Below are 13204 nucleotides of genomic sequence, written 5' to 3'. Positions count from 1 at the left end.
TTCTCAGACAGACAGATAGACGGGTAGACAGACAGACAGACATACAGACAGGCGAATAGAAAGATAAATGGGCAGGCAAACACAGAGAAAGAGAGAAAGAGATAGATAGATAGATAGATAGAGAGAGAGAGAGAGAGAGAGAGAGAGAGAGAGAGAGAGAGAGAGAGAGAGAGAGAGAGAGAGAGAGAATTGAAAGGGTAGATAGCAAGGGAAGCGAGAAGATATGAAGAAACTTTTAGGAGAGGAAATTGCACGGGGTTGAGTTAACAGAGATGATTTTAAAGATGTGGACGAAGACAAAGGGAGACGAGGAGGAAGTTAAGTGTAAGTGAAAGAGCGATGATTAGATTCTGTCTTGAGGTCTGGACGTGTGGCAGAAATACGAAGAGAAAACCTTTTAAATTCTATTGTGTTATTCAAGGCATTTCTCGTTCACTTCCATACCGTTTGTGTCTTTGATGTATTCATTTGTAAGTCTATTTACTTAATCATTTTATTTTACAACAGTGATTGGGAACTGAACACAAGGACTTTTTTTTCCATTTTTTTGTTCATGAAGCAAAAAACAAAAGTAAGTAGATAAATGAATGAGTAAATAGATAAATAATGAAAGGAATGGAGACATGGAGTATTGTTTTATCTATTCACACACACACACACACACACACACACACACACACACACACACACACACACACACACACAAGAGTGAAGTACTGAAGGAAACCATTACCACTGTGATTGGCTTATGACAGAGATAAGAAAAGTTTGGGGAGGAGAAGTAGTTTATTTTATTTTATTTAAGTTCGGTTCTTTTGTTGTATAAAGAGTGACAAATTAAAGGGAAACATGTCCGTGTTGTCACCATAATGACCATCACAGGTCTAAATGAAGTTGTTGTTTTTAGGGTTTTCTGTTCTTTAATTATTATCTATTTATTAATTTACCTGTTGTTGTTGTTTTTCACGCCTGAAATTCATTAAGTATTCTATTTTATTGTAGTTTTGCTTATTTTTATTTTTCCTTCATAAGAATTCGAAATAATGAAGGTAAAGAATCTACTGCAAAAAGAGAAAGAATAAAACACGATTGTTGATTACTAAGTTCTTTTTTTCTATTTTTGGTGCCGGAAGAAACTTGATAACTTTACCTGGAGAGTATTTGGGTCACAGGAAGGAGAGCGGCAAGTAATGGTGAGGCAATCTGTTGGAGGGTTTGCCGCTGTAAAGGAAGGAAGAATGAAGGTATTGACGCTGCATTAGGAAGATGAACGGCAGAAGGGAACAAAATAAAAGGAAAGAAAATGAGTGAGTTTGGTGCAACAAAGATGCAGATGTGGTGACAACGTGAGGGAGGCGGTGAATTCAGGTGAAAAAGTTTGGAAAGTGGAACGCGACCACAGTTTGTTTTGGGATGCCTTCAAATGAGTACAGAGGACATATTGTTAGGACACACGAGAGGGCAAGTAAGGGTGTTTTCTGTTCACACGGGGGATTGGAAGAGAGGAGCACCTCACAGTAGGAAACAGGTGAGACTTGTAAAGATTAATGTTGAAAGAAAACAAGAAACTGACTCATGTGAATAATTACAGTAAGATGATACTAATTTATGGACAGTGAAAGAAGGTAAGGTAATAGAGAGAGAGAGAGAGAGAGAGAGAGAGAGAGAGAGAGAGAGAGAGAGAGAGAGAGAGAGAGAGAGTTGTGTGTGTGTGTGTGTGTGTGTGTGTGTGTGTGTGTGTGTCTACAGTATGCACGTGTGTGTGTATACCGAGAGAATGATTCATATACACGTAACTTCAGATTAAGGGAAGTTTCTGTGTGCATGTAGAACAGCGCCCTGGGAAGTCCACCTAACATAGCGTGGCTTAGACTGTAATAACTGAAACGCTGAGGGATTGATATAACGGGCCTGCGAGAGAGTGACGGGGGATCGAACCAGTAATGGGACACCCGACGTAACGATCACCATGCTGCAAGTGACATTCCATCGATCTTGAGCCTCACTACACCTCTGTGGCCACTGAGGAAAGACCGTTGCGTATTGTCCTCAGCCTGGCAAGTAAACCATCCATCAGTCCTTGCAAGATACATACCTACATACATCCATCTATCATCCTATCCATAAATCTATCTAATCTTTTTATCGTCGTTATCATCACAGTACTGGATGGATTCTGTTCCCGTTGACCTTGCAAGGCTATTATCGTCTCGTCCTTACCCAGGGAAGAAAAGAACAATCCATTCTTAATTTATTCACACGGACTCTCTCTTCTGGGAGTAAGACTGCAGCGTCAGTAGAAATATTTGGTACGGTGGCAACTCGGGATGGGATTTACGAGACACCAATAATTCATGGTAAGCAGTGAGAAAGGTAGGGGTTACAGGTACGCAAACGAGTATCGGTATTAATCACCTGAAGGGGGTGTGTAGAAAGCTATGGCTGTCCTAGAACTATCCTGAACATTATACATCATTGGAAGTGTCTGAAGTGGAGCACAGGCTCATGAAGAAACAATTAAGATAACTCAAGGATTGTTATTTCATTATAACAAGAAAGAAAAAGTCGAGAACTGTTGTTGAGTGAAAAGACGAACCAAGAAGTGTTGTTTGATTGTGAAGTGAAGCATGAGAAAAAAAGAACTAAAGAAATCGCAAACTGTAATCAATGTAAGAATGAAGAACTGAGACTTAATCGATACATGAACTGCGGAAAATTAGAAGAAAGCGATATAAAAGGAAGAACGAAAGGAGGACAGACTCTGGACCATACTCAGAAACAGTTCAACGCCGCACCTCCACTATTTCAAAAGGCTCCTGTTCCAGTGACACAAGCTTTCAAGGGTGCTTTCATGGTTCTAATGACAAATGAACAAGGTCACTACACAATTTACAAGAGAAACAGCCTCAGAAACCCGGCTTGTCATCTCTGTGTTCTTTGAAAATAGTCGTGGTGAGAGAGCGGAGGGTTTCAGAATACAGGCCAAAACGGAGACGCATGTGGAGCAAGGGGAAACACCACCACTACCACCACCGCCACCTTCACTGTGAGGGTGGTGAGGAGCGAGCACTACTACACGCCAGAGCATGCCAGGTGGGCCCCGTAATGCCGTACGTAACAGTAAGCTGCCACCATGGGCGTGCTGCATGTTGTACGGCGCGTGTTTGATGGATAGATCAAGGAAAAAGGAGCTGCAGTCTGTATGTTTGTGTTTTGTTGTTGTCACTCTCTCCACTATAATAGACATAACATCAACAAAAGTTGATCAAGCAGGGTAGCTTTGATGCAATATATGTACTAATGTTTTATTAAATAAGATAGTATTTGAAGTTAATACAAAATCATTGAATTAATATAGTGATAGGATGTGGTCGTTTTGGTAATAGGACTGAAGCTTTTTGGTGAGATCCACTTTCTTTCTAAGCTGGTAAGGTTTTGTATACAAACAAAATTTATTCCGCACCACAATGTTACCCGCTTGCAGTAATCTATTCTATGGCACTGAAATCACCTCGGGGAAACTGCTTTACCCAGAGGGTTAGAATTTACTTCTACACACAGTACATACATACATTCACATATAACATTTTTACATACCTCATTATGATAAATGATAATGGTGATTACACTCATTGAGAGAGTAAAGGAAAACATTTGATAGCAATCTGCCAGCATCATCTAAAAATGTCGGGTATGATCTCGTTTTAAACACGCTCGTTGAATGATAACTTCTAGTTACATCAGGATAAGTTACAGGGCACATTACCAATGCGAGTACTTACCGGCGAGGAGAGCCAGCGCATGCGCTACTCTCCAATGTCTTTCCTTTGTTTGTACACAAAGCCAAGCCAATTAATTTAAAGCTAACCTAACTTTTCCACCTTACAGGACTTCTTTTCTAACTCAGTGGAGCAGCCAGGACTGCGGGGCACTAACCCCATGGAGGCCTTAACTTTCTCCTTAACCTTATTTGAGGAGCCTCGACTCATAGCGGTGGTGGTGGTGGTGGTGGTGGTCGGAAGTGGCGCCCGCAACCTTTGAGGTAAGAAGCCACCGTCTTGCTCTTGTATTTCTTGGGAGGACAAACAAACCAGCATCCCGCCAGTTCCTTAATGAGGAAGGAAAGCTATCACCGGTTAGAAAGTAAAATTCTTCTCATGAGCTCTCAAGTGGACTTTTTTTTTTTGCTTCTTGTCCTTGGCCAGCTTCCCCTTTTGTATAAAGAAAAAGGAAAGGTGCCTACACGATCCGCACGTAATGTGTATGAACAGAGAGAAACACTGGAAAATTAGACACTGATTCACGAACACCTTTTATATCAATTTCCGATATACTGATGACTTTACCCCAAGCCAGTCTTTAGCGATAAGAAATATGTATAGTGTACATGTAGCCTAGGATGAGACGGACTACCAACCGCTGACACAAAACACCCCCGAGCTCTTTATGATTCAAATAATGTGGTTATCAATGGTTCAGAACTCTCACCATCTTCTGTCTTCACCACTGGCTGGCTCTCTGTGGAATCAGGGTCTGTGATAACACTAAAAGCTGCTGTGTTTATGATGAGCTAAACAATATTTCCCCACGTTCATTACAGGAGACTAACTGACAGGCCAACTGACGCCCTTTGATGTCTATAGGGCCGTGGTGAGGCAGGTGAGGACTCAAGGTAAACTGTTTGCTGTCTTGATGTTTGCATTATCTAGGTTTTTTTCTTTTTCTACACTTTAAAAGTGTTTATAGGTGTTTCCATTGTTTGTTTGATTTTTTTTTTTTTTCCTATTTACTGGGTGAACAGAGAATTGCCCGCAAACAATGCAGTATGAACATGAACTAGCAATGTTACATGATCAATAACGACTCGCACACCTGTAAATCTTTATTTGGAGGTGCTACCCTTAAAAATAACCTAAGTCAACGTTTTCTCTGGTTTCTGAACGTTTTCTCTGGTTTTGTAAAGCCTCTTAGTGGAGCCGCTGTGGCATGAAGAAGTGTCCCACCATGACGAGACGGGAAGTAAAGACCTGCCCTGCCAGACGCACGAATCATTCGCTCCACGGAGCGACGTGGACGCTTTAGTTGCGCCCAACACCAACACCAAAAACGCAAACACCAACACCACCACTATTACCAACACCAACACCAACAACAACAATAATGATGATGATAATAATAATAATAATAATAATAATAATAATAATAATAATAATAATAATAATAATAATAATAATAATAATAATAATAATAATAATAATAATAATAATAATAATAATAATAATAATAATAGTTGTAGTAGTAGTAGTAGTAGTAGTAGTAGTAGTAGTAGTAGCAGTAGTAGTAGTAACGATAAATAATATAGAACAGCAGCAACACCAAGGTGAGCAATACTGATGATAACATTTAAAAGAATCAATAATACTAAACTTTTTATCATTATCATTCATGCTAATATCAATTCTACTTAACTAACTCTTAATAACAGTTCCATCATTAACGTTGCCTTTATAATAACAATAATAATAATAATAATAATAATAATAATAATAATAATAATAATAATAATAATAAATACTTTATTTAGTCAATTTGTAATGATACACATACATTGAAACTCTTTGTGGATCCAGATCATTCAAAGTTACAGTTACAACACACATACAGTACAACACACAATAAAATATCTGTGACAAGGTAAGGTCCAAGACTAAAACTATACACTACCCTATTTTAAAAACACCATGCTGTAAATTTATACTGCATCAGAATCGAAATCACAATGGCAGCAATAACTTTACCTTTTTGCATGGACATAATTATACAATTTAATGCTAACTGATACAAATCAATTTTTATATCTAGATGTTTTCTGAGAAGACAAACCCAATCTTTTTCCAGATCTTAAGAACACGTAGTTATCATTGAGAGGATGGGTATTGTCGTTCATTATTTTCCTAGTTGTACACAATACATTTCTAGAATATAGGTCATCTAGTGTTGTTACCTTTACACCCAAATTATCAGCAATTCTCACAACCTTTTTGAGTTTCTTTTTTTTTTTTTCTACAGTTAAGCACCCATACAGCGTTGTTAAACCAAAACATAGAGTTGACTCAATAACAGACTTATAGAACGTAGCAAGAATAGTATTTTCAAGTTTTAGATTTCTTAAAATTCTCAGAAAGTTAATTCTTTGCATACATTTGCCATACACCTTCTTCGTGTTTACATCACCAGTTATTTTATCATCAATTTGCACCCCTAAATATTTATAATCATGTACAATTTCTACCTGTTCCTCTTTAATTACAAGATTTTGAGTACACCTCTCCCTCTTACGAAAATCGATTAACATTTCCTTTATTTTTTTTACATTTAAATTCAAATAATTATCATCACACCATTTAACAAAATTATTTACTTGAGAACTAGGTAAATATGGAATGTTTTGCTGCTGCTTTATTCTTACTAATGTAAGCAAATAGAATTCCTAGTTAAGTAAAAAAAAAAAAAAAAAAAAAAAAAAAAAGCGCTATAAAGCACCCAGCTGCTGTTTGTCACCAGCACTGGTTATTTGACAAGTGCACCGTAGTCATTCACCTCACCGAGCACAGCAGTCAGAGTAGAGACCAGCAGGGATATAAACGTCCGTTGTCCCGTGATATAGTGTGGCTGTGACAGTGTTTAGATGCGTCTTCTGCGCATGCGCGATCCGGGAGTAGACGACGCCGCGGCTTGCTGTGACAAAGTGTGGCATGGAAACATCCAACGGGATTATGGAGAAGGTATGACATACATTTCAAGCCCCATGTTTAGTGTGTCATTGAAAAATGAGCTATACTAACATTGTTTTCAGTCACAGCATATTTTAGGCCACCCATATCAAACAAATAGTGATGTTTCTGCTTTGGTTCTTTTTCTACCATAGTAAGGCACTAGTCTCCACCGATACATGCTGAAAGCCAATGGCTACTGTAATTAAAAAAAAAAAAAATCGAATTGTTTAAATTCACACAATATCACTTGTCACATTCTGTCATAGCTATAGGCATGACATAATATAATTATAGTGTCTGTCGTTCGCTCCCGGGCCGCGCATGCGCAGAAGACGCAACTAAACACTTTGTCACGGGCCACACTTTGGCATGTGACACCGTCACGGTCGGCGACCACTTTCTAAATTACTTCTTTTACTAAGAGATCCCCATACATATATTTTAGTAAATTTCGACTGCCAGAGACGTACACTTCCTCAAAATAGGTATACTGAATGATATACTAAACTATGTTAAGTTTTGGGGAAAATCAAGATTGTCGGAGCGTTTTCCCCATTGAAATTGTACTGGATGAGGAGATCCTCTCCCTGCAGGCTCGGCGTTCGTTCTGCCGGCGTGCGGTACGATATCTTGGGAACTTTCCCATTTCGTCATGCTGGGACATTTCATGCCACACCGCCAAAGGGAATTTTGGTGTGCTTGAGGCCTCACAATAACGAGGCAAGTCCCCATCACCCCCAACAGCACTGCAATCCTTGCTGTAATATTAATTAGTTCTTGGAGGGCCAAATAGCTGAATACTCGTGATATTATAGACACACTTGCTGCCAATCACCAGATCAGGAGCATAGTTTTAAAGTAACACCTTCATTTAAAGTTCTTGGGCTGTTTGCCATGCTTTAACTTCTACTATTCTTCCTCAGATTGTATTAACTTCATACAGAATCATTCTTTTCTGCTGCTGGAAAAACAAATACTTTAGTTTAGCATGATGGGTGTTTAATAGCCTCTTAGTCAGTGGAGTAGAGGATAGTTCCATGTACAAAAAATGCTACCACGCCCATTGAATTACTACTTAATCAATTGGAAGTTGTGCGCTTCGAGAAACTTTCTGAAACTGCTTCGTGGTTCTGAGGCGTAATAAACCACTGGAGCTGAAGGGAAAGCATTAAGGTGTCTCTTCTCCGACGAAGTAAGTGCTTGGGTTTAGTATACGCGTGTTGCCACACTAAACTATCAAGTGACTAGTTTTTCATTGTGCGATCGGTAAATCACTATTCCTACTACCACTATTCCTACTGCTACTATTCCTACTACTATTATTCCTACTTCTATTACTGCTACTATTATTACTACTACTAGTATTCCTACCACTACTCTTCCTATTATTACTATTACTACTACTACTATTACTACTAGTATTCCTGCTACTACTATTCCTACTACTACTATTCCTGCTACTACTATTCCTGGTATTACTACTACAGTCTACAACTATTACAACTATTGCTACATCAATTACTACTACTACTACTATCAATACTACTACTATTACTATTTCTAATAATAATGCATGCAATAAGTGAGTGATTCACACATTCAGAGGAGTTCATGTAATTCCAAATTAATTCACACCATCGAATGAGTAATGGTGCTTAGGTCATGCTTCAAGATTAATTTCATTATCGTCACTAATATTACATTCTCTTATAGTTTAGGTAACTATTGGCACACTCAGATGAGTAATTAGACTTCACCGAGTCTTATTTTTTTTTTTTTTTTTTCCAGCGGGCATTGATACTGACAATAATTGTGCGGTCTCCCTGTAGTGTCATTAATTTTCCATACTTGCCATGTTGACTATACATACATTATTCTGAATTTCCGTATTTTATGTATTTCTTTGGGTAGAATCTTAAATGTGATAAAAGAATTGTTATACGTTAACACTGCTTTTTCAAAGTGTGTCTGTAATGTACCTTAGTATTTATACATGACAAGTTACTATCAATGCTTCACGTCGATATCATTTCGTTAAGTCCCGCCACATTTTACCCCAGCCCCCCTTACCCACAATGAAAATTTCCTGGCGTCGCCACTGGACCCTCGGTGACCTAATGGCTGGATAATTTACCTTCAGTATGTGCATTGAAACCTAAACGTTTGAGGACCATTTCAGTAACTAGTAGGCTACACAGTGAAGTACAGGTCTCTGAGATCACACTTAACCTTGTGGTCCTCTTATGAGTAGAGAGAACAGTTTGCATCCCGCTTTCTTCACTCTCCAGAACGGAATTTACTAGTTCAGCTGCAGGAAATATCCTTTAAACTCTTCTATGTCAATTCCCCTTGAAGAATTCACTGAGAAGAATAAAAGTAAGTTTTTTTCCAAGTAGTCTAGGTTCGAAGTTTATTTTTTTTCGTAAGTTTGTGAATGCTCCGTCTTTCTGTGTGTGAGCATTTGAAGAATGATGTGTCCTCGTAGCTTTGCCAAATTGGGTTCTTCATCCACACGCATGCACCTAAGACCGTTTAAATTAGTCATAATGAACATTGTGAGTTTTAAGTGTTGGAAGTAAAGGCTAGTGAAGAAAAAACTAAAAATTCATTTCTTTTTTGACAGCATGTGAACACGGCGGCGTCAGAAATAGGCGGAGGCGGATGATGGCCAACACCGCCTAGCCTTGTGTACCGCACGGGAAAAAAAAAAAAAAAAAAAAAAAGCTAGGATTTTACCAATATAGTCTTGTAAGGAGGAAGAGGAGGCAAGTGAAAACCACAGTCTGAAGAATTGCGAACTTTTGTTATGTATTTACAGAGTTATTTGTGATTTTATTGTTTAACATGACAGGAGGCTGTAAAAGTTGGGCGGGGAGCAGTGTCATTAGGCTCACTACACCTGCCTGTCCTGCCAACCCCGCCACTCACCACCAACAGTCTACACATGCCACTCTCCCAGTAATGAGCACCACACCCCACAACTGAAAGCCCTGCAGAAAGTACGTCGATTCTGGCGCCCGACGTCGGCATCCTCGGCTATTGATGGAGCATTTCATGGCCCTGCCCTTCCACCGCAATGCTTCCCTGCTGAGATAAAGCTGCTCACCTCGGCCTCCTTGTCACTGGCAGTGGATACAAACAAGCTTAGACGAACACGTTCAGCAGCAATGCGCTCCGCACCATCAGTGGAACCAGCACAACACAACACAACACAAAACCGCGGCACGCTACCTCCGGTCAGCTTCATCACATCCCACAGCTCATGTAAGTGTTTATCTCTCCATCCCTGTGATATTTTGCACTATTCACACAGAGATCCTACTATCACAAAACTATTGCCTTTGTCAGGGCATGGAGGAGGGAGGGATAACTCACAAGCACACAGGGTGGCTACGTAGCATCACTACGTATTGCACATATACATGAAGAGGGAAAACATTCACATCACATCACGCAAGACTGAAATCATACACACTTTCATAGTTTTATTTACATACATAATATTGTTGAAGTATTTACAGTGGAAAATAGATATATACACATAAATCACAACTCTCTGATTAAATTGGTCCTAGTCAGGTAAATCATCAGTTTATCGATAGAAATAGAGAATGAGAAAAATAAAACAGTCTTCCTTTTAAGCATCTCGTTTTTTGTACCGCGGGAGCTGCCAACACTCGCTGTACAACTAGATACAATTTTATATACTATATACTGCTTTGACAAATAATCAAAGCTGGACACGATAACGAAGAGAAAGATGTCACAATAACTAGTAAATCATTGTGATATTTTTACAAGTATAGTATCTCATTGATGATACATTTAATAATAGATAGTTATCAGACATTCATATACACGTAGTGCTTTGACTGACATATCTTCTGCTACTGGTTAAAACGGCAGTAGTGGTCTTGCGGTGGCGGAGGTGGTAACAGTGGTGGTGACGGTGGGCTATACTGACCCACACACACAGACATAAGCACTCGAAAAACACTCTTATGTACCGAAAACAATATAATTCAAAACACCCCCACACACATCCAAAAGACGTCTACACACACACACAAGTGAAGTGTTGATATATTACTGACAATTTCCAAGCAGCACCAAGACAAGCACTGCAAGACTTTGCCACAACCCTCCACACTGCCTTATCTTCGTCAATTAAAGGTATTTATAAGTCCATTCACTTATTTTTAGGTTTCCTTTACATATGATAGTGAAAATAGTATGCAAATATTAAGAGAAGATAGGTATAACGATCATTAAAAAGAGCAAGGCGTCAGTATTAACAGCTGATATTTGCTTCCTTCACTTACCGTAAGCCAAATATGTGTCAGAATGCCGGCACCAGTCTACTATTTCATATCCTACAGTCAAAAGTTCCACATATGGCTTAATTTTAATAAAGACAACATATGGAGGTCCGCCACCATTGCTCCCACTGTTGCCTCCGGGCCGCCTCCCACCGCGGTCCCCCACCCATCACCCTCCCCCTGGCAGTCTGATTGCTGGGTCAAATACTTTTTTTCAAATATTTCTAATGGTAATATTATGCTTCCATGGTGTGTTTTTATGGTTTTTATAAACGTTTCGTTGTGTTTGAAGTGTTTTCCGCGTCAATATTTGGTAAATACGTAGCGTTTAGTGGTGTTTTATGGCGTATACTGAAGTCTTTTTAAAGGTCAAAATTTTCAATTTTCAATTTTGAGCTCTTTTATTTGAGGCTATAAGTGTACCTTTATAATATCAAAGAATCGTCTATACTGTTTTAAGGGTGAAATCAATCTATTGAGTGATATATGTGGACCCTAAAATGGTGTTTGGTGCTGTTGAGCAAAACATCTTATTTTTCTTTATTTTATTTGCTCACGTTTCTGCTTCTTGGTCTAACTCGCTGTAGAATGCCTTAAAAGATAGCTCAGACTCCATGAAATGTGGCAAAATACTCGCCAAGTGAAAATGGCTTGCCTTTCCTGGACGTTTTAGGAAAGTTATTGTTGAAAATGTTTTATACTTTTAACGTAATTAATTTAGACATTTTTTAAAACCTAGTTGAGCTGGAGATATTTTGGTATTTTGAAAATGAGTTTTAATATTTATCACGTCATAAAATGTCATGCATTCGCCCGTGGCTTCGTTTTTTCTAAAAGTCATTTTTCAAATCAAATCATTTACGTAATTTAGCCGAGTCACCCCCGTTCCCGTTCTCTTCGCTGATCACAGGTGAGGTAGTGACTCATCATAGCCCTAGGCTGGCGCCTTTTTTCCAACATCACAGTTCGTCAATATTTTGCCTAATATCTAGTGATTTCTACGTGTTTTCGTGTGTTTCTAGGTTCAGGTGTGTAGATATTGATAGCAGAAGGAGGAAGAAAGGAGAAATAAAGAAGGAAGGAAAGAGGAAGCGAGGAGGAAGAGGAGCAGCAACCAAGATACAATACTTTAGTCACCCTCCATTTCCCCAATATTTTGTCTAACATCGAGTTTTTATGTGTTTCTAGGCCCAGGCGTGTATATGGAAACAGTAGAAGGAAAATGAAGGAGAAAAACTGGAAGAGGATGAAGAAGAAATGAGAAATAGAAGCGGAATAGGAGAAGGAGCCAAGGTGTAATGTTTAGGTAAGTGTCCCATTTAATATCAACGTTTTTTTTATAATGCATACTGTTGGTTTTGGGATATATTTGGGATGTTTCAATTGTGTTCAGTAGTTTTGCAGGGTGTTATGAGTATGTTTTTGGTGAATTTTGTTTGTTTTCAATGTTTTAGGCCTTTTAGGTATACTTTACGTACCTTGAGTATGTGAATTTAAGTATGTTTTGGAAGCATTTTGATGAGGTTGTTTTGAGTGTTTTTGGGTTAATTTTGAGTGTTTTAAGCTGTGTGGGTGTGTGTTAGGTGTGTTTTGGATATGTGTGGGGGTGATTTGGGTATATATTGTGTGTTACTAATGAGTTTTAGGTGTGTTTGGGGGCCTTTTGAGGTTTTGCATGGTGTTCTGAGTGTGCTTTATGTTTGGTTTGGGTGTTTTAAATGGTTTGGGTGTGTGTGGGGATGATTTTGGAGTATAGTGGCGTGTCTAGAGTGTGTTGTGTGTGTTTTGGTGCCTTTTTAGGTGTTTGGTTTTATGAGTGTTTTTTGGGTTAGTTTTGAGTGTTGTAAGTGGTTTGTGTGTGTATTTGTGTGTTTCAGGATGATTGAGGCGTATACCGGGTGTTTCTAGTGAGTTTTAGGTGTATTTGGGAACATTTTGAGGTGTTAGTTTTCAGTATTTTAAGTACACCAATATTATATACCCTGTGTTGTGACGTCATAGAATATCTACCAATCAGAGCAAAAAGAAATGATGGTGATATGGCAACACAATCTGTGTGCTTTTGGCCATAGACCAGTATGAACAAACTTTTTAATATTATTCGTGCAA

The 13204-nt window shown here is 38.7% G+C and overlaps 1 long non-coding RNA gene across 3 annotated transcripts; it reads left to right on the top strand.

Moving 5' to 3' along the window:
• The first annotated feature begins 7911 nt into the window (after positions 1 to 7911).
• Positions 7912 to 12334, top strand: LOC123510552. 3 transcript variants are annotated; one of them, XR_006676542.1, is made up of 4 exons: positions 7912 to 7968; positions 9400 to 10040; positions 10884 to 10949; positions 12284 to 12334. It is a non-coding gene; the product is annotated as an uncharacterized LOC123510552 (long non-coding RNA). The 3 variants fall into 3 exon arrangements; XR_006676543.1 differs by lacking the exon at positions 10884 to 10949; XR_006676544.1 differs by lacking the exons at positions 10884 to 10949; positions 12284 to 12334 and adding an exon at positions 10683 to 10739.
• Positions 12335 to 13204: the final 870 nt, after the last annotated feature.

Source organism: Portunus trituberculatus, chromosome 29 (assembly GCF_017591435.1).
Source record: "Portunus trituberculatus isolate SZX2019 chromosome 29, ASM1759143v1, whole genome shotgun sequence".
Classification (NCBI taxonomy): domain Eukaryota; kingdom Metazoa; phylum Arthropoda; class Malacostraca; order Decapoda; family Portunidae; genus Portunus; species Portunus trituberculatus.
Note: the sequence above shows the minus strand (reverse complement) of the source record. Positions and strands in the feature narration are given on the sequence as shown.